Source organism: Ranitomeya variabilis, chromosome 5 (genome assembly GCF_051348905.1).
Source record: "Ranitomeya variabilis isolate aRanVar5 chromosome 5, aRanVar5.hap1, whole genome shotgun sequence".
NCBI lineage: Eukaryota > Metazoa > Chordata > Amphibia > Anura > Dendrobatidae > Ranitomeya > Ranitomeya variabilis.
Window position 1 is genome coordinate 598,176,581 of NC_135236.1, and position 22,917 is coordinate 598,199,497.

Below are 22,917 nucleotides of genomic sequence, written 5' to 3' on the forward strand. Positions count from 1 at the left end.
GTGACACAGAGGAGGGTGCACATGACATTGAAGAGGAGGTGATAGATGACCCAGTTGTTGACCCAGATTGGCAGCCATTGGGGAAAGAGGGTGCCGCTGCCAGTAGCTCAGAAGCGGAGGAGGATGATCCGCAGCAGCCATCTACATCGCAACAGCTGTCATCTGGCAGGCCCGTATCAGGCCAAAAACGTGTGTCCAAAACAAAAACAGTTTTAGGACAGCGTGGCCATCAGGTGAAAGTAGCACAGCATGCAATGCCTGGAAAGGTATTCGATAGTAGGAAGAGTGCAGTGTGGCAATTTTTTAACCAAGATCCGAATGATCAGTCAAAAGTTATCTGTAAGAAATGCTCAAAGACCTTTAGCAGAGGGAAGAATCTTCAAAATTTAAATACAATGTGCATGCGTAGACATTTAACCAGCATGCACTTGCAAGCCTGGACTAACTACCAAACGTCCCGTACCGTTGGTACACCTGCTCAGAATGAAGGTAGTCAGCAATGCTACATTGCTTCCCTCACTGTAAGCCCACCGGTTAGGACACCACCAGCAACAAATGTGGAGGTATCGTCGCAAGGCCAAAGCAGTTAGGGAATCACAAGGTTTTTGGTAGGAAACACTGTATGTAGGCCAACATCAAGAATACCATCACCAACCCTCTCTCAATCCGCCATGTCCACCACCACCACCGCTAGTTCCACCATATGCAGCTCTCCAGTCCAGCTCAACCTACAAGAGACTCTCGATAGGAAAAGAAAGTACTCATCCTCTCATCCGCGTAGAAAGGGTTTGAACGCCCACATTGCTATACTAATCTCATTAGAGATGATGCCCTACCGGTTGGTTGAAAGCGAAGCTTTCAAAGACCTGATGGCCTACGCAGTACCACGCTATGACATACCCACTTCTTTGGGGGAAAGCCATCCCAGCCCTCCACCAGCATGTCAAAGACCGCATTGTCCATGCACTGAGGCAATCAGTCAGTGGAAAGGTGCACCTCACAACAGATGCATGGACCAGTAGGCATGGCCAGGGACGTTACGTGTCCATCACGGCGCACTGGGTTAATGTGGTGGATGCAGGGTCCACAGGGGACAGCCATCATAGTGGGACAGTTCTGCCTAGCCCACGGTCTAGGAAACAGTTGGCTTTAGGCATTCGCCACCCCTCATCCTCCTCCTCCAGAAGCGAAAACTCGTCCACAGAGCGCAGTCGCACGACCACTCCATCCGCAGCTGCCAGTGTTGCACACGAGGTGTCCCATTATCGAACAGCTAGTGGTAAGCGTCAGCAGGCTGTGTTACAAATGAAGTGTTTGGGCGACAACAGACACACCGCGGAAGTACTGGCCGAGTACTTGCAGCAAGAAACTCAGTCATGGCTGGGCAGTGTACATCTTGAGGCAGGCAAGGTAGTCAGTGATAACGGAAGGAATTTTATGGCTGCCATAGCCCTTTCAGAACTGAAACACATACCTTGCCTGGCTCACGCCTTGAACCTGGTGGTGCAGTGCTTCCTGAAAAATTATCCGGGGTTACCAGCCCTGCTCCTGAAGGTGCGAAGACTTTGCTCGCACATCCGCCGGTCGCCCGTACACTCCAGCCGTATGCTGAACCATCAGCGATCGCTGAATCTTCCCCAGCACCGGCTAATAATCAACGTTGCAACAAGGTGGAACTCCACACTGCACATGCTTCAAAGGCTGTGCGAACAGAGGCATGCTGTAATTTATTTGTGGGAGGATACACATACATGGGCAGGCACTTGGATGGGAGACATGGAGTTGTCTGGTGTGCAGTGGTCAAAGCTACAAGACCTCTGTCAAGTCCTTCAGTGTTTTGAGGAATGCACACGGCTGGTAAGTGCAGACGACGCCATCATAAGCATGAGCATCCCACTAATGCGTCTGCTGATGCAAATGTCTTGCTTTTGGCCTCCTCTTACTGACTTCTCCAATTCCTCCATTTGCAGCTGCTGAATGTCCACCATAGGCCATTTTTATACCTCCCTAAATGGGCTGACTCCCCCCACAGGGCCGTGGTCACAACCTGGCGCAAGCACCCTTGCGAGTGCCGTTTGCCTGGACAGGTAGGTGTGCCCACTCTTGGGCGACGGCACTGGCACAGGGTCCCTCATAGTACAATGAAGTGTCTCTGACGGTGGTGGTGCACAACCAACGTCAGACACACCGTCGTAATATGAGGGGCCCTGTGCCAGTACCGCCGCCCACGAGAGAGTGTTCCCCCCCAGCTCGAACAGTGCTCTACCACTTGCAATACTTACCTCTCCCTGCTCCAGCACTGTGTAGTCTGTGCTGTTAAATCCTTCAATGGCACTGCCAATACAAATTTGTTGAAATGATAGATGATAGTTAAATTATACAGGGGCCCTGGCCTCCATTTAGACCAGTTAATACTTTGCGCCTACTACCACTGTCTGCTTCTCAGCAGAGGAGCCCACCCCTGTACCTAGCTATGCCACCTGTTTATTTATGAACAATTTTTGGCAGAAATTTAGACTACTTAATTTTTTGGGCCTACTAACTGTGTCAGTCTTTCGTTACAGTTGTCCTCCGCTGAACAAAGCAATGCCGCCAGTTTAGTCCTGTTACCAATTTTTAACTGCATTTAGCCTACTTACTTATTTGGGCCTACTCACTGTTTCAGTCACTCCTTACAGTTGTCCTCCGCTGAACAAAGCAATGCCGCCTGGTTAGTCCTGTTACCAATTTTGAACTGCATTTAGCCTACTTACTTATTTGGGCCTACTCACTGTGTCAGCCACTCCTTACAGTTGTCCTCCGCTGAACAAAGCAATGCCGCCTGGTTAGTCCTGTTACCAATTTTGAACTGCATTTAGCCTACTTACTTATTTGGGCCATCTCACTGTGTCAGTCTCTCCTTACAGTTGTCCTCCACTGAACAAAGCAATGCCGCCAGTTTAGTCCTGTTACCAATTTTGAACTGCATTTAGCCTGCTTAATTATTTGGGCCTACTAACTGTTAGGGGTCGAGATCCCGCCTCTGCACAGGGGGAATCTCGAGCCATCTCCGCTGCGGTCTCCTATCCTTCTCCAGCCGCAGTGGATCCTGCTCAGTGGAGACATCGGTCCCAGCGTCTTGCTCAGTCTGACTCTGTCCAAAGGGTTACTGCTGCTTTTCCAGCTTCTGCCATTAAAGCCAGTACTGGGCAGCGGCGAGCAGACGCTTCTGGGACTAAGTCCTGCTTTTCTCATTCTGAGCATGCCCAGAGTAAGATCTCTCATTGGAGATTGAGGGTCATATGTTCAGATACTGCAGCCAAATCTATTGGTCCTTCTAGGAAGGTCCTGTAGGTGCGCAGGCTCTGTAGCAGTCTCTCATTGGTCCTTCTAGGAAGGTCCTGTACGTGCTGCAGCTATTTAAGGCTCGCATGGCCGCTCAGCCATGTGCTAGTATTGAATCAGTTTTGTGCATGCGTCAGTGTGGTAACATTTATGTGTGTGTTCAGGGACTCGGCTGAAATAAGCCCCTAGAATGCCGGCACCTCCGGCGAGGAGATTGTGTGTGTGGATCTAGGGCCCCGGCTGAAATAAGCCCCTATAATGCCAGCACCTCCGGCGAGGAGATTGTGTGTGTGGATCTAGGGCCCCGGCTGAAATAAGCCCCTAGAATACCGGCTTCTCCGGTGAGGAGATTGTATGTGTGTGTGACCACAGACTGCCTTCAGCACGGCAGTTAGCTGTGAACTCCTGTGGGGTTAACAGGGCACAGCGTCTTGTTTCCGTGCGACTCTGTGAAGTAACAGAGGTCGCTTAAACCGCCATATAGTGCCGTCATTTGCTAGCAGCAGGTTCCTCCTGCACGGTGGACCCCGGGCTGCGAACGCACCAATAATAACATCTATATTTACTCGGTGCGTTCCGCTAGCCCTAACACTAACTGTGTCTGCCACTCCTTACAGTTGTCCTGAACAAAGCAATGCCGCCCGTTTAGTCCTGTTACCAATTTTGAACTGCATTTAGCCTACTTTATTATTTGGGCCTATATCTGTGTTTCCTCCTCATCCTGCCCATTGCCCAGCCACTGCTAGATGAGTCTGCTGGTACATTGACCCAGACCACTACAAACCCCTTGCACTCTACACAGCCAGAATCTGACCCTGCTGAAAGTCAGGTTCCCCTTCCCGCATATTATACCACCTTACACGGGGACAAAGAGGAAGGTGCAGATGAAAGTGCAGGTTCCTTCATCAGGTGGGGGGGCATACTCGTTGGCGACGTCACTGGCACAGGGCCCCTCATAGTACGCAAAAGTGTCTCTGCCAGTGGGAGGCGCCACCCGCCGTCAAACACACCACCATATTATGAGGGGCCCTGTACCAGTGCCAATGCCAACAAGTGGGCCCCCCGCTTGCTCAGGATCACAGCACTTGCAAAGTTGAAATACTTACCTCTCCCTGCTCCACCGCCGTGACGTATTCCGCGTTTCCCGGGCCCACGAAAATCTTGAACCAGCCCTACCCCCCCACAACTTTAGCCAAATGACCCCCAGTTTTCAATGCCTAACTATTATTATAAAGTAAATTAAGATTGAAAAGCTTCAGTAATAAGAATTGATGTTTTTGGCATTAAAATGGGCACTGTAGGTGTTTTCCTGTCCTCCACTCACTGCTGACTTCGATTCCCCATTGACTTGCATTGGGTTTCGTGTTTCAGTCGGCCCCCGACTTTTCACAATAATCGGCCGATTTCACCCGACCCGACTTTTGACAAAGGCGGGTTTCGCGAAAAAAGTAAAAGTCGCTCAACTCTAATGATAATCTCTCTCTGGTAGCCAGGAATCTGCCGAAAAGAGAAAGGAGAAAAACATTAAGGAGATGGCTTTTAGAACAATAATATTTATGACAGGTGTTTTGCCGAACAGAAAAAGGAAAAAAAATTAAGTACATGGCAGAACAATAATATTTATGACAGGCGTTTCTTTTGAAATATTACGTACCTTAGTGTCACCAGCAGACGTTCCTCAGCAGGAATCGCTCTACGTAGCTGTGTGTCCTGCCTGCTGATGGCTCCTTGTACACAAAGCAGCATCTCCTTGAAGCTCTCTTGAGACATCCTCGTGTATTCAAAATATTTCTTCGGGTTTTCACGGAGCTCACTGAATAAGGAGTGTTAGGCTCCATGGCTCTCTTGGACTTCTACAATGTGGTGTTGCCAAAAGCGCCGATGACATCTTCTCAGTCTTTGTCTTTTCCTTTCTTACTCACAAGCAAATGCAAAGGCAAGAAACAAGTTTACATCCAAATTCAGATTCCGATAGAAACTCTCTATGCAAAGATCCATCTTGACGCTGGATACAGCAGCAAAAGATGAGTATTTCATCTGTACAAGGGTCTATATACAGAATTGTCATGGTACACGCCCATTGGGCATGGCTTGTGTCAAGAAAATTTTCCTGGAAAAGCATTTTCCTATCGAACGCATGCGCATAAAAAGCGCAAATGCATGCAAAAAGGCATGCAAACGCTATGTTTTTTTGCCGTCATGCATAAGCTGATGCGGATTAAAAACACTGCGTTTGCATGTATGTGCTGTTGAGGGTGATACGCTGCGCACATAGACGCAAATGTGAAACTAACCTCAACCGTCACTCGCATCACCTGTCCATGTGTAACAGAAACCTTCATTTTATAAACTTGACTTATGGGTCTGCGGCTGTAAGGTCAAAACTATTTTGCCAAGTTATTTATGTGCACATAGGACGTATCCACAGTATTACTAATGACATTATGCAGAACATGTGTTGTGTTTGGGCCAAAGTAATGAAAACAGTGTGTCAACCAACTTGCTCTAGTACGTGATTATAGTGCAACACGTCAGAACATTCATCTTTACAGTTGCTTTGATACCTAATGTTAGAACAGAACTCAAACATAAAATTAGCTGCATATAACTTTCAATTAGCGTCTTGCCCCCTAGCAGCAATGGATGGCACATGGCTATAAACCCAACAGTCAGATATGTTTAGGTGTCTTACTGTGACATGATGCAGTGGCAGTAAAGTGTTGTCCATCCATATGGTCTTGCAGAGTAGTGAAAGAAAACAGGCAAGGAGGCTGTCATCTTCAATAGTTGGAAGGGTGCCAGAATGAACAGTCCTAGTCCTTTAGTCCAAAAGGCAGCCAGCTGTAGTAAGGAGTTAAAAAGTTGCTCATTGGGTAAGCACTTTGTGCCTACGGCTTGGGGTGAGGGTCTTATGAAAGCAGAGAAGTGCAATGTTATTATGACCCCTGTAACTTCACATCATTCAGAATCAAGCCCAGTGTTCCATATGGCAGATTCCTGGTCTGAGGATCCATCTGGGCAGAGAAGGGGTGAGCATTTTTGCAGTGGTTGGATTCAGGTGGTTTTGACTTTTGAATTGAGTAGCCTGTGTACTTGATAAGCTTCTTCCCATCTAGGCTGCTGGGAACCAGGTGTATTTAAACACCAATCACCAGAAAGAGGTGGCGTTGAGTCCAGGAGTGATGCAAACATCTGCTTATACAAATCAGTTATTGTCCGATGTAACTGCACAATATAATCAGCCAAAGCTCCATGAGTCAAGGACAGCCCAGAATCATGAGGTGAATACAATTCAGTCTTAAGAACTTCACCAAAGAGTATTTCAGCTGAAGACAAGTTCCCGAAGATTGTTACGTTTGAGTCCAGTTTTTTTTAATCCCGCTTCTTCACCGACTTTAATCATTTATTTTGTCCAGAAGGAAGTTGTAATGTTTAACCTTAATTTTCCTACATAGGGGCTCTATGTTTTTTTTGTACATCTGTGACGCTGGGGCACACATACACTATGAGACATGTGCAATATCAGGATTCAATGTATGTAAATACAGTGGGGCAAAAAAGTATTTAGTCAGTCAGCAATAGTGCAAGTTCCACCACTTAAAAAGATGAGAGGCGTCTGTAATTTACATCATAGTTAGACCTCAACTATGGGAGACAAACTGAGAAAAAAAAATCCAGAAAATCACATTGTCTGTTTTTTTATCATTTTATTTGCATATTATGGTGGAAAATAAGTATTTGGTCAGAAACAAACAATCAAGATTTCTGGCTCTCACAGACCTGTAACTTCTTCTTTAAGAGTCTCCTCTTTCCTCCACTCATTACCTGTAGTAATGGCACCTGTTTAAACTTGTTATCAGTATAAAAAGACACCTGTGCACACCCTCAAACAGTCTGACTCCAAACTCCACTATGGTGAAGACCAAAGAGCTGTCAAAGGACACCAGAAACAAAATTGTAGCCCTGCACCAGGCTGGGAAGACTGAATCTGCAATAGCCAACCAGCTTGGAGTGAAGAAATCAACAGTGGGAGCAATAATTAGAAAATGGAAGACATTCAAGACCACTGATAATCTCCCTCGATCTGGGGCTCCACGCAAAATCCCACCCCGTGGGGTCAGAATGATCACAAGAACGGTGAGCAAAAATCCCAGAACCACGCGGGGGGACCTAGTGAATGAACTGCAGAGAGCTGGGACCAATGTAACAAGGCCTACCATAAGTAACACACTATGCCACCATGGACTCAGATCCTGCAGTGCCAGACGTGTCCCACTGCTTAAGCCAGTACATGTCCGGGCCCATCTGAAGTTTGCTAGAGAGCATTTGGATGATCCAGAGGAGTTTTGGGAGAATGTCCTATGGTCTGATGAAACCAAACTGGAACTGTTTGGTAGAAACACAACTTGTCGTGTTTGGAGGAAAAAGAATACTGAGTTGCATCCATCAAACACCATACCTACTGTAAAGCATGGTGGTGGAAACATCATGCTTTGGGGCTGTTTCTCTGCAAAGGGGCCAGGACGACTGATCCGGGTACATGAAAGAATGAATGGGGCCATGTATCGTGAGATTTTGAGTGCAAACCTCTTTCCATCAGCAAGGGCATTGAAGATGAAACGTGGCTGGGTCTTTCATCATGACAATGATCCAAAGCACACCGCCAGGGCAACGAAGGAGTGGCTTCGTAAGAAGCATTTCAAGGTCCTGGAGTGGCCTAGCCAGTCTCCAGATCTCAACCCTATAGAAAACCTTTGGAGGGAGTTGAAAGTCCGTGTTGCCAAGCGAAAAGCCAAAAACATCACTGCTCTAGAGGAGATCTGCATGGAGGAATGGGCCAACATACCAACAATAGTGTGTGGCAACCTTGTGAAGACTTACAGAAAACGTTTGACCTCTGTCATTGCCAACAAAGGATATATTACAAAGTATTGAGTTGAAATTTTGTTTCTGACCAAATACTTATTTTCCACCATAATATGCAAATAAAATGATAAAAAAACAGACAATGTGATTTTCTGGATTTTTTTTTCTCAGTTTGTCTCCCATAGTTGAGGTCTAACTATGATGTAAATTACAGACGCCTCTCATCTTTTTAAGTGGTGGAACTTGCACTATTGCTGACTGACTAAATACTTTTTTGCCCCACTGTATATAAATAAAACTAATCAATTTATTTCATATACCACTAACAATATTTATCATACAAAAATGTATAAACTGTAATATCAAATATATTGTTTATATCATCAATTGCACAGCATGTAAAAAACAATATGTCGGTAATACAACTACCTTTGAATTTGACAGAGTAGTGTGAACTTAGGCTGCGTGCACACATTGAGTATTTAATGAATTTGTTGCCTCCACTATTTTACAGCAAAATCCAGGAATGGAGCACTCAGAGGAAAAAGTATAAGGGTATGTGTCCACGTTCAGGATTGCATCAGGATTTGGTCAGGATTTTACACAGGTAAAATCCTGACCAAATCTGCACCTGAGGTCACTGGCAGGTCACCTGCGTTGTTCTTGCATTGTTTCAGCATTGTAAGGACATGCTGCATTCTGAAAAGACGTGCCGCATGTCCGTTTACGCGAGTCTGCCGCATGCGTCTTTTAATGTATAGTGGAGACGGGATTTCATGAAATCCCCTCCACTATGCTGTAACATCTGGACGCTGCGTGTTTGACGCTGCAGCTCTCAGCAGCGTCAAACACGCAGCGTTTCCTGAACGTGGAAACATACCCTAATATACAAATGTCACCACAACTGCAATTTTTTCCCATTTTTGTTTTCGGCTTACAAATACTAAGGTTAAAACGCACCAAATACTGAACGAGTGCATGTTGCCTTAGCGGGACACCTCACTACTATGGCCCAAGATTGCCCAATCTTACCTTGTGCCGATCCTTGATATTCAGATAGATGACAAAAAAGCATTCCTATTTATAAGCCTAATCCCTTCCCGACCACAGACTGTAGACAAACATCAGCACTTGCCGGGCTTTGTGTAGCACCAATGTTTGTTTACGGTGGGAGGTATTGCTCTGATCGGGACCCCCATGTACATTATAATGTGGGGATTCCAGTGTAGAACGCTGGCTGTGATCCTTACCTCATCGAGACCTGATTGGTTTTAGTCCTTATGACGTCAGCGTCATGTCAGCCATTGAGAGCAATCACTGGAAAAGTTTGTTGTAGCAACAAAATTTCCTGGGCAATATGCCTCTTAAAAATGCTGTTTCTCCTCTGATCTCCTGTCAGCATGAGATCAGTCGAGAAACAGTGTGAGAAGTGCTGCTGACAAGAGCTGTGTCAGTCAGCGGTCTTATAAAGTAAAAAAACATATAAAGCAAATTAGGGTTAGAGTTAGGCTAAAGTTATGGTAAGGCTTGTTTGCAATTGTTTTACCAGTAATTTGATAGTAGTCACGTCAGTTATTCACATCAGTTAGTCACGTCAGTAACGTCAATTAGTCAAGTCAGTTAGTCACGTCAATTCATTTGTTAATTATATAGTATTGGTAATTATAAATGATTTAATAGGAACTTAATTTGTACAAAATATAATGAATACTGTTGAGTTTTCTATTAGTAATTAGTGTTGAGCGATACCGTCCGATACTTGAAAGTATCGGTATCGGATAGTATCGGCTGATACCCGAAAAGTATCGGATATCGCCGATACCGATACCCGATACCGATACCCGATACCAATACAAGTCAATGGGACACCAAGTATCGGAAGGTATCCTGTATGGTTCCCAGGGTCTGAAGGAGAGGAAACTCTCCTTCAGGCCCTGGGATCCATATTAATGTGTAAAATAAAGAATAAAAATAAAAAATATTGATATACTCACCTCTCCGACGCAGCCTAGACCTTACCGATGTAACCGGCAGCTTCCGTTCCTAAGAATGAGCGCTTGAAAGACCTTAGATGACGTCGCGGCCTGTGATTGGTCGCGTGGCGGTCACGTGACCGCTCACGCGACCAATCACAGGCCGCGACGTCATCTAAGGTTTTTCAAGCGCTCATTCTTAGGAACGGAAGCTGCCGGTTACATCGGTAAGGTCCAGGCTGCGTCGGAGAGGTGAGTATATCAATATTTTTTATTTTTATTCTTTATTTTACACATTAATATCGATCCCGATACCGATTCCCGATATCACAAAAGTATCGGATCTCGATATCGGAATTCCGATACAGCAAATATCGGCCGATACCCGATACTTGCGGTATCGGAATGCTCAACACTATTAGTAATGGAAAAAAATACAAAATCTAATAAAGTGGCACAACAGTCTTATACTGCAGAGGAGACATATTCCCTTTTATGTTCTGACAGTGAAGAAAGTGATATGTCAGATGGCGATGTGAATTTTGAGGGTTTTAGTAGGGGTGACAATTGTAGCTCACAAATGAGCAGTGATTCTGTTCCATTCTCAAACACAAGGACCAGTACAAGGGGGGAAACTAGCGCTACTGGAGAAACGTCTCTAAGTCAGGGAACACTGCCAAGAAAAAATGCTGTCCCTGATACTAGTGAATTGACGTATGCCAATGTACAAGATGTTTTGCCCCGTAGTGTAGCATTTCTCAGATTGGAGGCCTCAAATTCAGCTACTCTATTCATCACTGATTTTAATGCCATTACTGGTAATAATGTGGAGGTGGAAGATTTTAGACCAATTAATTCTTTTAATTTGTTTTCGACAGATAGCTTCCTAGAAAATATTGTCCTGGACCTGGAAACAAATTTATACTTGTCCCAATTTATCAGCCAGAATCCACAATCCTATTATGCTAGGTCAAATTTATGGATGTCAACTAATGTTCCAGAAATGAAAAATGTTTAGGACTTACATTTGCCATGGCACTTGTTAAAAAAGTATGAGCATTCAGTCCTACTGGTCTAACAACCCGACCCATCATCGAAGAATTGACAGAAATGTTCTTAAGGCTCTATACCCCAACACAAAACATTTCTATTGATGAGTCCCTTGTAAAATTCAAAGGAAGACTGCACCTGAAGCTATTTACTGCATCTAAGGCCGGCGTCACACTCAGCGTATGAAAATACGGTCCGTAATACGGCCGTAATACGCAGAAATGTTCCCAAAATAGTGGTCCGTATGTCATCCGTAGGCAGGGTGTGGCAGCGTATTTTGCGCATGTCATCCTCTGTATGTAATCCGTATGGCATCCGTACTGCGATATTTTCTCGCAGGCTTGCAAAACCGACATCTAATGGATTTTTGGGCTCAAATGTTCGTTAAAACATATATACAGTATCTCTCTCTCTCTCTCTCTCTCTCTCTCTCTCTCTCTCTCTCTCTCTCTCTCTCTCTATATATATATATATATATATATAGTCATTGAGACACATATATACTGTATTTATATTTAATTCAGCGCTAGATAGCATAAAGGCCGGTAATTCAATTGCCGGCTTTTGCTATCTCCTTCCCAAACCCGACATGATATGAGACATGGTTTACATACAGTAAACCATCTCATATCCCTTTTTTTTTTTTGCATATTCCACACTACTAATGTTAGTAGTAGTGTCCATGGTTATTGGCCCCCCTGGCTACAAACATCTGCCCCCAGCCACCCCAGAAAAGGCACATCTGGAAGATGCGCCTATTCTGGCACTTGGCCACTCTCTTCCCACTCCCGTGTAGCGGTGGGATATGAGGTAATGAAGGGTTAATGTCACCTTGCTATTGTAAGGTGACATTAAGCTAGATTAATAATGGAGAGGCGTCAATTATGACACCTATCCATTATGAACTCTAGCGTGAGACCTTTTCCTGGATACACATCAGCTTTTTGCACTTATGAGGGGAAAAATAACCAACTAAACCCACTAGAATTCCTTACATCGGGAAAAATCATTTAGTCCATTTTCACAAGCTATAATCTGTATGTTGACAATTACTACACTGATATTCCCCTATTTAAAAAGTCTGGTTGAACACAACATAGGAGCTTGTGGGACCATTCATAAAAACCGTCAGGGGCTTCCAGAATCATTGGTCAATGAAAAGTTCCGAAAGGGGCAGTCAAGGTCAGTAAGCCGTTGAGAGTTGCTTGCCCTCAAGTATAAGGATGAGAACTTTTTCCCACGCTCCAGGTCATATGAGGACATCCACCAGGGGGCGCATCACCGCGACTGAAGGAAATGTAGGTCAATGACCTACATTTCCTTCATTCGCCGGGGAATTACAAGCACGAGCACAGCTGCATTTGCAGGGCTCCTGCTTGTAAATTATTTTAACCCCTTCAGATGGATTACCTTGTGGGACGTGATGGGTCAGCAGAAGGTATGTATATTGTGGGTTTATTGTTTTGCCAAGCGAGGGTCTGCAAATGGATTGAGAGAGCAATAAAATATTAAAACAACCGCTGTGTTTATTTCATTAAAATACTTTTAAATCATGTGTGTGTGTGTTTTTTAACCCTTTCAGACAATTGGATTAATAATGGATAGGTGACATAATTGACGCCTCTCCATTATTAATCTGGCTTAATGTCACCTTACAATAGCAAGGTGGCATTAACCCTTCATTACCCCATATCCCACCGCTACACTGGAATGGGAAGAGAGTGGCCAAGTGCCAGAACAGGCGCATCTTCCAGATGTGCCTTTTCTGGGGTGGCTGGGGGCAGATGTTTTTAGCCACGGGGGGGCCAATAACCATGGACCCTCTCCTGGCTATTAATATCTGCCATCAGTCACTGGCTTTACCGCTCTGGCGGAGAAAATTGCGCGGGAGCCCACGCCAATTTTTTCCGCCATTTAACCCTTTATTTTAGCAGCTACAGCGCCCAAATTTTGCATGCACACACTACTAACATTAGTAGTGTGGAATATGCCAAAAAAATGGGGATATGAGATGGTTTACTGTATGTAAACCATGTCTCATATCCTGTCGGGTTTGGGAAGGAGAAATGAAAAGCCGGCAATTGAATTACCGGCTTTTCACAGATATCGCGCTGTAGTAAATATAAATACAGACTATATATATATGTGTCTCAATGACATATATATATATATATATATATATATATATATATATATATATATATATATATACTGTATATATGTTTTCCCGAACATTTGAGCACATAAATCCATTAGATGTCGGTTTTGCAAGCCTGCGAGAAAACATAGCAGTACGGATGCCATACGGATTACATACGGAGGATGCCATGCGCAAAATACGCTGACACACCCTGCCTACGGATCACTATTTTGGGAACATTTCTCCGTATTACGGCCGTATTACGGCTGTAAAATACGGACCGTATTGTCTTAAGCCGAGTGTGACGCCAGCCTAAGTCAGCGGTATCACGTGGTAAGGTCTCCCCACTTGTACCAATGTGACACTCTGTACCCCCTGGGAACACGTAAGGTCAGCTTGACACAGTTTTACACAGACATCCCCCTGTCCACATGGGCCAATGGAGGCACAGATAGTGAGAGAAGATGGTCCACGCAGTCATTGACGTAGCACCTCACTCGCCCACAACCCTGACATGCTGAAAGGCGCTTTTTACTAGGGAAACAGAACCTTATCAGCCCGGTAGGACTGACACCAGATCCTCGTTCGATATACGCCTGGTCTGTTAACAGGGTTATATTGGGCCAGAAAGCCACCCCAGTACCATGTGAGATTGGGTCGAGAAACGGACATGTGGATCGAGATAAAAGAGCAGCCAAAGGTTAAATTATATATTTAATCACCTTAAGGGCACACTAGACAATACACTACATACACAATGGTTATACATACAGTGGGTACGGAAAGTATTGAAAACCCTTTAAATTTTTCACTCTTTGTTTCATTGCAGCCATTTGGTAAATTCAAAAAAGTTAATTTTTTTTCTCATCAATGCACACTCTTTGTTAGGGCTAGCGGAACACATCAAGTAATACGGTGATAGATACGAGGTGCGTTCGCAGCCCGGGGTCCACCGTGCAGAGATACCTGCTGCAAGTAATAACGGATGGACACTGAGTTCACACATGGGTTAAACTTCACCCCGTGTGAAATGAAAGCGAGCTCTGTTGCCTCACAGAGTTGCGCTGTACACAGGGACTAAAACCCTAACTAAAAGTTGTGCTTGCTCTGGAACTCTTCTGTGCTAACTGCACACATGAAGGAACCAGATGCTAAGCAAGGCTAATTGCCCCCACTGATGCTAGCTGCCTGAGTGTACAACCCCAAGGCTAAACAGACTCACACCACTTATATACAGTGTGGCAGAGTATCTACTGGCAACTGCCAAAAACAAATGTTAGTAGCGCATGGCCGTATGGCCATGCAAACCTTTTATAGCTGTAGCAGTTCAGGACCTTCCTAGTGGACCAATTGGAGCTGATACAGGACCTCGGCGTGTGACCCCCGACCTCCAATGAGAGGTCTTCCCCTGGGCATGCTCAGGAGGGGAAAAGCAGGACTTAGTCCCAGGAGCGCCAGCTTGCTGCCGAACAGCACTAGTTATAATGGCTGAACCTGGAATGGCAGCAGTAACCAAACGTGCAGTATCTGTCCTGGCCAGGTGCTGGGACCGATGTCTCCGCTGAGCAGGCTCCACTGCGGCTGGAGAAGAATGGGAGACCGCAGCGGACATGGCTCGAGATTCCCCCTGTGCAGCAGCAGGAGCTCGACACCTAACACTCTGCACCTCATCTTGACTGAAAAACAGAAATGTAGACATTTTTGGTAATTTAAAAAAAAAAAGAAAAACTGAAGTATCCCATGGTCATAAGTATTCAGACTCTTTGCTCAGACACTCATATTTAATTTTATGCTGACCATTTCCTTGTGATCCTCCTTGAGATTATTCTTCTCCTTCATTGGAGTCCAGCTGTGTTAAATAAAACTGATAGGACTTGATTTGGAAAGGCACACACCTGTCTATATAAGACCTCGCAGTTCACAGTTCATGTCAGACCAAATGTGAATCATGAGGTCAAAGGAACTGGCCAAGGAGCTCAGAGACAGAATTATGTCAAGGCACACATCTGGCCAAGGTTACAAAAGAATTTCTGCAGTACTCAAGGTTCCCAAGAGCACATTGGCCTCCATAGTCCTTAAATGGAAGACATTTGGGACCACCAGAAGTCTTGCTAGATTTGGCCGTCAAGCCAAACTGAGCCATCGTGGGAGAAGAGCCTTGGTGAGAGAAGTAAAGAAGAACCCCAATATCACTGTGGCTGAGCTCCAGATATGCAGTAGGGAGATGGGAGAAAGGTCCACAAAGTCAACTATCACTGCAGCCCTCCACCAGTCAGGCCTTTATGACACAGTGGCCTGACGGAAGCCTCTCCTCAGTGCAAGACATATGAAAGCCATCATAGAGTTCACTGAAAACATGAAAGACTCCTAGACTATGAGAAATAAGATTATCTGGTCTGATGAGATGATGATAGAACTTTTTGGTGATAATTCTAAGCGGTATGTATGGAGAAAACCAGGCACTGCTCATCACCTGCCCAATACAATCCCAACAGTGAAACATGGTGGCGGCAGCATTATGCTATGGGGGTGTTTTTCAGCTGCAGGGACAGGATGACTGGTTGCAATTCAAGGAAATATGAATGCAGCCAAGTACAGAGATATCCTGGATGAAAACCTCTTCCAGAGTGCTCTGGACCTCAGACTTGGCCGAAGGTTCACCTTCCAACAAGACAATGACCCTAAGCATACAGCTAAAATAACAAAGGAGTGGCTTCAGAACAACTCTGTGACCATTCTTGAATGTCCCAGCCAGAGGCCTGACCTAAACCCAATTGAGCATCTTTGGAGAGACCAGAAAATGGCTGTCCACCAAAGTTCACCATCCAACCCAAAGGAACTGGAGAGGATCTGCAAGGAAGAATGGCAGAGGATCCTCAAATCCAGGTGTGAAAACTTGTTGCATCATTCCCAAGAAGACTCATGGCTGTACTAGCTCAAAAGGGTGCTTCTACTCAATATTGAGCTTCTGAATACTTATGACCATGTGATATTTCAGTTTTTCTTTTTTAATACATTTCCAAACATTTCTACATTTCTGTTTTTTTTCCAGTCAAGATGGGGTGCAGAGTGTACATTAATGAGAAAAAATGAACTTTTTTGAATTTACCAAATGGCTGCAATGAAACAAAGAGTGAACAATTTAAAGGGGTCTGAATACTTTCCATACCCACTGTATATAATGGTCATCTATGGAAATACAATAGTGGTAGGACAAAAGATGTAAGCAGAATATATGGTCAGTTACCAATTGAAAGGCCTGGCTGGCGGGGAAGGTGCTGCCACATGGGAGGCTTGTGGTTCCCTCTGTGTGTGACTTGTCTTCACACGATGTGTCATTGCAACCTCCCAGAGAAAAAGCAATAGGAAATTATGCACACGAGCGTTTAACCCTCTAGGTCACTTCCTTCGTGCCATCTGGGCTGAACCTAAATCCCCTCCCCTTCCCGTTCGTGTTAGGCCGGCCTCACACTAGCGAGTTTTACGGACGTAAGAGCGCAGAAATTACGTCCGTAAAACTCGCAAAATAAACGGCACAATTATTCTCAATGGGGCTGCTCCTATTAGCCGTATATTACGGTTCAGTATTATACGGCTTTCTACGGCCGTACAAAATCGCAGCATGCTGCGTTTGTCAGCGTATTGCGCAAAAAAATCGCTAATGAAAGTCTATGGGGGCGAGAAAAATACGGATTCCACACGGACCTGCAGTGTGACTTGCGAGAAATACGCAGCAGTGTTAGTGAAAAGTCGGTAATTCAATTGCCGGCTTTTCATTTCTCCTGCACAAACCCGACATGATATGAGACATGGTTTACATACAGTAAACCATCTCATATCCCCTTTTTTTTTGCATATTCCACACTACTAATGTTAGTAGTGTGTATGTGCAAAATTTCAGCGCTGTAGCTGCTGAAATAAAGGGTTAAATTGCGGAAAAAATTGGCGTGGGCTCCCGCGCAATTTTCTCCGCCAGAATGGTAAAGCCAGTGACTGACGGCAGATATTAATAGCCAGGAGAGGGTCCATGGTTATTGGCCCCCCCTGGCTACAAACATCTGCCCCCAGCCACCCCAGAAAAGGCACATCTGGAAGATGCGCCTATTCTGGCACTTGGCCACTCTCTTCCCACTCCCTGTAGTGGTGGGATATGGGGTAATGAAGGGTTAATGCCACCTTGCTATTGTAAGGTGACATTCAGCCAGATTAATAATGGATAGGCGTCAATTATGTCACCTATCCATTATTAATCCAATTGTAGGAAAGGGTTAAAAAACACACACACACACATGATTTAAAAGTAGTTTAATGAAATAAACACAGAGGTTGTTGTAATAATTTATTGTTCTCTCAATCCATCAGGAACACCCTCGCTTGGAAAAATAATAAACGCACAAGATACATACCTTCTGGTGAACCGTCTCGTCCCACGAAGTAATCCATCTGAAGGGGTTAACTAATATTACAGGCACGAGCTGCGATAAACCACTCGCTCGTACCTGTAATCCCCGGGTGCTGAAAGGAAAGCAGGATCTGTACTTACATTGAGTCGCGGTGAGGCGCCCTCTGGTGGATGTTCTCATGAACTGCAGCCTGGGAACTTTTTCCCACGCTCCAGGTCATATGAGGACATCCACCAGGGGGCGCATCACCGCGACTGAAGGAAATGTAGGTCAATGACCTACATTTCATTCATTCGCCGGGGAATTACAAGCACGAGCACCGCTGCATTTAGCAGGGCTCCTGCCTGTAATATTAGTTAACCCCTTCAGATGAATTACTTCGTGGGACGAGACGGTTCACCAGAAGGTATGTATCTTGTGCGTTTATTATTTTTCCAAGCGAGGGTGTTCCTGATGGATTGAGAGAACAATAAATTATTACAACAACCGCTGTGTTTATTTCATTAAACTACTTTTAAATCATGTGTGTGTGTGTTTTTTAACCCTTTCCAACAATTGGATTAATAATGGATAGGTGTCATAATTGACGCCTCTCCATTATTAATCTGGCTTAATGTCACCTTCCAATAGCAAGGTGGCATTAACCCTTCATTACCCCATATCCCACCGCTACAGGGAGTGGGAAGAGAGTGGCCAAGTGCCAGAATAGGCGCATCTTCCAGATGTGCCTTTTCTGGGGTGGCTGGGGGCAGATGTTTGTAGCCAGGGGGGGGGGGGGCAATAACCATGGACCCTCTCCTGGCTATTAATATCTGCTCTCAGTCACTGGCTTTACCATTCTGGCGGAGAAAATTGCGCTGGAGCCCACGCCAATTTTTTCCGCAATTTAACCCTTTATTTCAGCAGCTACAGCGCTGAAATTTTGCACATACACACAACTAACATTAGTAGTGTGGAATATGCAAAAAAAAAAGGGGATATGAGATGGTTTACTGTATGTAAACCATGTCTCATATCCTGTCGGGTTTGTGCAGGAGAAATGAAAAGCCGGCAACTGAATTACCGGCTGTTCACAGATATCGCGCTGAATGAAATCTAAATACAGAATATATATATATGTGTCTCAATGACATATATATATATATATATACTGTATATATGTTTTCCCGAACATTTGAGCACATAAATCCATTAGATGTCGGTTTTGCAAGCCTGCGCGAAAATCTCGCAGTACGGATGCCATACGGATTACATACGGAGGATGCCATGCGCAAAATACGCTGACACACCCTGACTACGGATCAATATTTTGGGAACATTTCTCCGTATTACGGCCGTAGTACGGACGTATAATACGTGGCGTATTGTCTTACGCCAAGTGTGAGGCCGGCCTTAGAATGACTCGAGACCCAGACAGTAGGTTGCCCTGGTTTGGGGATCTCAGAAATATATACGATGTACAGCTAGGATATTTAGTATTTCCATAACTCCTTTATTAAATCCTAGCTTATTGAACAACGAACTCCGGCCGCATGGCTTGGATCTGCAGGTGGTCTTCCTGTAGAAGGTTGCATACCAGCTAACTAGGGGGGTTTGAATCCTTTGATAAAGCTGGCCAGTTGTCAGGTTACCACAGCATGTGCTGAGGTTTTTTTATAATTCCATGCCCAGTAGTATACAGATAATTGACATTGAATTATGTCTCCAATATTATTCACACCTGATATAAAAAGTTAGTAATTTATTTGTTTCAGGTGGCCACTAGGGTTGAGCGAAACGGGTCGATCATTTTCAAAAGTCGCCGACTTTTGGCTAAGTCGGCGTCTCATGAAACCCGATCCGACCCCTGTGCTTGTCGGCCATGCGGTACGCGACTTTCGCGCCAAAGTCGCGTTTCAATGACGCGAAAAGCGCCATTTCTCAGCCAATGAAGGTGAACGCAGAGTGTGGGCAGCGTGATGACATAGATCCTGGTCCCCACCATCTTAGAGAAGGGCATTGCAGTGATTGGCTTGCTGTCTGCGGCGTCACAGGGGCTATAAAGGGGCGTTCCCGCCGACCGCCATCTTACTGCTGCTGATCTGAGCTTAGGGACAGGTTGCTGCCGCTTCGTCAGAAGCAGGGAGAGCGTTAGGCAGGGTCCACTAACCACCAAACCGCTTGTGCTGCAGCGATTTCCACTGTCCAACACCACCTTCGGTGTGCAGGGACTGTGGAAGCTATTTTTTTTTTTTTTTCCCCTCAGCGCTGTAGCTCATTGGGCTGCCCTAGAAGGCTCCGTGATAGCTGTATTGCTGTGTGTACGCCACTGTGGAAACCAACTGCTTTTTTCAAAGCACATATCCTCTTGTTCCTTCCTTTCTGCACAGCTATCTTTTTTGTTTGTCCACACTTTTTATTTAATTTGTGCATCAGTCCACTCCTATTGCTGCCTGCCATACCTGGCTTACATTACTGCAGGGAGATAGTAATTGTAGGACAGTCCCTGTTTTTTTTTTGTTTTTTTGTGGGAGATTAAGATTGGCATTTCTGCTACAGTGCCATCCCTGTGTGTGCCATCTCTCACTGAGTGGGCCATAGAAAGCCTATTTATTTTTTCCGTGATTTGTGTTCTAAATTCTACCTCAACACAAAAACACTACATCAATCAGTGGGAGAAAAATATTGGCCTCAGTCAGGGCTTGTGTGCCACTGCTGTGTGTGCTATCTCTCATTCAGTGGGCTATAGCAAGCCTATTTTTTTTTTTTTTTTTTTTTATATTATTTGGTTTCTAAAGTCTCCCTGAAAAAAAAAAAAAAAACCTAAAAAAACAGTGGGAGAGTAATATTGCCCTTTCAGCTTGTGTGCCAGTCTTGACTCCTGGGTGTGCCACCTCTCTCCCTCTCATTCAGTGGGCCATAGAAAGCCTATTTATTTTTTTTAAAAAATATTATTGGGTTTCTAAAGTCTCCCTTAAAAAAAAAAAAAAACATAAAAAAACAGTGGGAGAGTAATATTGCCCTTTCAGCTTGTGTGCCAGTCTTGACTCCTGGGTGTGCCACCTCTCTCTCATTCAGTGGGCCATAGAAAGCATTTTTTTTTTTTTTTCCTTGATTTGTGTTCTAAAATCTACCTCAACACAAAAAGACTACATCAATCAGTGGGAGAAAAATATTGGCCTCAGTCAGGGCTTGTGTGCCACTGCTGTGTGTGCTATCTCTCATTCAGTGGGCTATAGAAAGCCTATTTATTTATTTATTTTTTTTCTTATTATTTGGTTTCTAAAGTCTCCCTGAAAAAAAAAAAAAAAAACATAAAAAAACAGTGGGAGAGTAATATTGCCCTTTCAGCTTGTGTGCCAGTCTTGACTCCTGGGTGTGCCACCTCTCTCCCTCTCATTCAGTGGGCCATAGAAAGCCTATTTATTTTTTTTTTTAAATATTATTGGGTTTCTAAAGTCTCCCTTAAAAAACAAAAAATACATAAAAAAACAGTGGGAGAGTAATATCGCCCTTTCAGCTTGTGCGCCAGTCTTGACTCCTGGGTGTGCCACCTCTCTCTCTCTAATTGTGGGCCATAGAAAGCCTTTTTTTTTTTTTTTTTTTTTATATTATTTGGTTTCTAAAGTCTCCCTGAGAAAAAAAAATAAATAAATTAGGTGGGAGATTAATATTGACATTAGTGCTTGAGTGACAGTCCTGCGTGTGTGTCATCTCTGTGATTTTGTGCCACAGAAAACAGAGTGTGTAACATTGTGCCTGATTTTCCTTGTGGTCTCACCAACCTGTTAAGGGATATTGAAATCATACTGAAGTTATAGCTCACCGTGTAAGTTGTTTGACAGCAACAAATAAAGTTACTTTGGTTAAGATTTTAAAACAATGAGGAAGTCTGGTGCAAGAGGTCGTCGTGGGCGTTCATTGTCAGCTGGTAATGATGGTAGTGGTAGTGGAGCATCAGGTGGTCGTGGGGATAAAAATATTCCACCTAAGTCTGGAGCTGTGGAGCCAGTTTCGTCGTCAGGCTACACAAGGCCTCGAACGCTCTCTTTTCTGGGAGTAGGAAAACCGCTTTTAAAGGCGGAGCAGCAACAGCAAGTTTTGGCTTACATTGCAGACTCAGCCTCTAGCTCTTTTGCCTCCTCTTCCGAAACTGGTAAATGTAAAAGCAGCGCGTCGCTTGTGGATGTTCACGGTCAGGGACAAGTCGCTTCCTTGTCCTCCTCAGCAAAAACTACAACAAGAGAGAAGGATGCAGCAGGCGACACAACGGGTCACTCCATGGAGCTCTTTACACATACCGTCCCTGGCTTAGAAAGTGAAACATTTAACAGGCCATGCCCATTACAAGTATATTCTGACATGGAGTGCACTGATGCACAGCCACAGCCAGAGTACTATGCTGCTCCTTTGACTCAGACCACCACATTGCCCTCTCAGGGTACAGATCCACAATCAGACCCTGATGAGACTATGTTGCCCCGCCACGAACGCTATACCACCGACCGACACAGTGACACAGACGAAGTTGCACACGAGCTCGAAGAGGAGGTAATAGATGACCCAGTTATTGACCCCGATTGGCAGCCATTGGGGGAACAGGGTGCAGGCGGCAGTAGTTCAGAAGCGGAGGTGGAGGAGGGGCCGCAGCAGGCATCAACATCGCAACAGGTTCCATCTGCCGGGCCCGTATCTGGCCCAAAACGCGTGTCAAAGCCAAAACCTGTTGGAGCACAGCGTTGCCATCCGGTTAAAGCTCAGTCTGCAATCCCTGAAAAGGGATCCGAGTCTAGGAAGAGTGCAGTCTGGCATTTTTTTAAACAACATCCAACTGATCAGCGCAAAGTCATCTGTCAAAAATGTTCAACTAGCTTAAGCAGAGGTCAGAATCTGAAAAGTCTAAATACTAGTTGCATGCATAGACACTTAACCACCATGCATTTTCAAGCCTGGACTAACTACCAAACGTCCCTCAAGGTTGTAGCACCCTCGGCCAATGAAGCTAGTCAGCAACGCAACATCCCTTCCGTCACTGTAAGGCCACCATTTTCCGCACCACCGGCAGTATCTGTGCAGGTTTCTTTGCCAGCCAAAAGCAGTCAGGGTCAGGGAATCACCAGTTTTGTAGGAGGAAATATTGCATCTAGGGCACCGGCGGAAACAATACCGTCTCCAACCGTCT